This window comes from Pseudophryne corroboree, chromosome 5 (genome assembly GCF_028390025.1).
Source record: "Pseudophryne corroboree isolate aPseCor3 chromosome 5, aPseCor3.hap2, whole genome shotgun sequence".
In the NCBI taxonomy this organism is placed as follows: domain Eukaryota; kingdom Metazoa; phylum Chordata; class Amphibia; order Anura; family Myobatrachidae; genus Pseudophryne; species Pseudophryne corroboree.
In genome coordinates, this window is record NC_086448.1 from 336,043,472 (window position 1) to 336,044,868 (window position 1,397).

A 1,397-nucleotide genomic window follows, 5' to 3' on the forward strand; every position below is an offset into this window, starting at 1 on the left:
TGCCCCCTCGACAACCCCCCCACCCCTCCTCAAGTGACCTCATCCCCATTAGGGCTGCCTCCATAAATTTCTCGGGCTGGTTTTCCATCCCAATCCGCCCCTGATTTACACTAAGATCCAATGAGTTAGGTTATAATAATGTACTACAGGTTGAGTATCCCTTATCCAAAATGCTTGGGACCAGACATACTTTGGATATCGGACATTTCCGTATTTTGGAATAATTGCATACCATAATGAGATATCATGGTGATGGGACCTAAATATAAGCACAGAATGCATTTATGTTACATATACACCTTATACACACAGCCTGAAGGTCATTTTAGCCAATATTTTTTTAGAACTTTGTGCATTAAACAAAGTGTATCTACATTCACACAATTCATTTATGTTTCATATACACCTTATACGCACAGCCTGAAGGTCATTTAATACAATATTTTTAATAACTTTGTGTATTAAGCAAACTTTGTGTACATTGAGTCATCAAAAAACAAAGGTTTCACTATCTCACTCAAAAAAGTTCGTATTTCGGAATATTTGGATATGGGATACTCAACCTGTATAAAACAAAAAAATTATCGTCTGGAACAGCTCTTCAAAGCAGCACTAATTCCAATGACAGAGTCACCAACTCATAAACCAAAAAAAAGAATTCTCAATGCGCTTAGAATTGTGCCAATATACAGTATTATCTGTCCTTTATACCAAAGTCTTTTCCGCTTTTTCCAATCATCTCATTATAGTCAACCAACACTTTATTAATTGATAAAAATTTGTTTTTAAAAATATTTGTGATCAATACTATGTGATTTGGTACAGATCCAATATACTCCCTTGGTAAAAGAGGAAAAGACTTTGGTATAAAGTTGGGACAATTCTAAGCACATAGAAGAAGCGACCAATGTAAATGACAAAGGATTATGGGCCTAATTCATGTTTTGATGGAATTGCACAGCTGCAAGAAGCGACTGTGCAATTCCATGTCATTAAGATAGAATCAAATGCACCAGGAGACGTCTGTAGGAAATAGATACCTCCTGTCTGCATATGCAAGATTCGAGTGCTGCTTCTGTGGACGCAGCCTTGGATCACCATAGCAAATGGCTTCAAGCCATGGTTGTGAATCGCAATGGCTTTAAGCACCAGTCAACCTGTGCATGCTGAAGCTTACTCAGGCTGGCCTCCGGATCTGGATGCCCAAGTGAAGTAAGACCGCATCCAACGACAAAGATCCTGGACCTGACACGCCCTCCCCCCCTTGCTTTTAGAGAATGGAGCTGGGTGCCGTCCCCACTCAGCCCCCCAAACACAGCAGCATGATAGTCATATCTGTGCAGTGCCCTCGCCATCGTATCTGTACATAGACCATTGGGTATGCATACAAATATGAA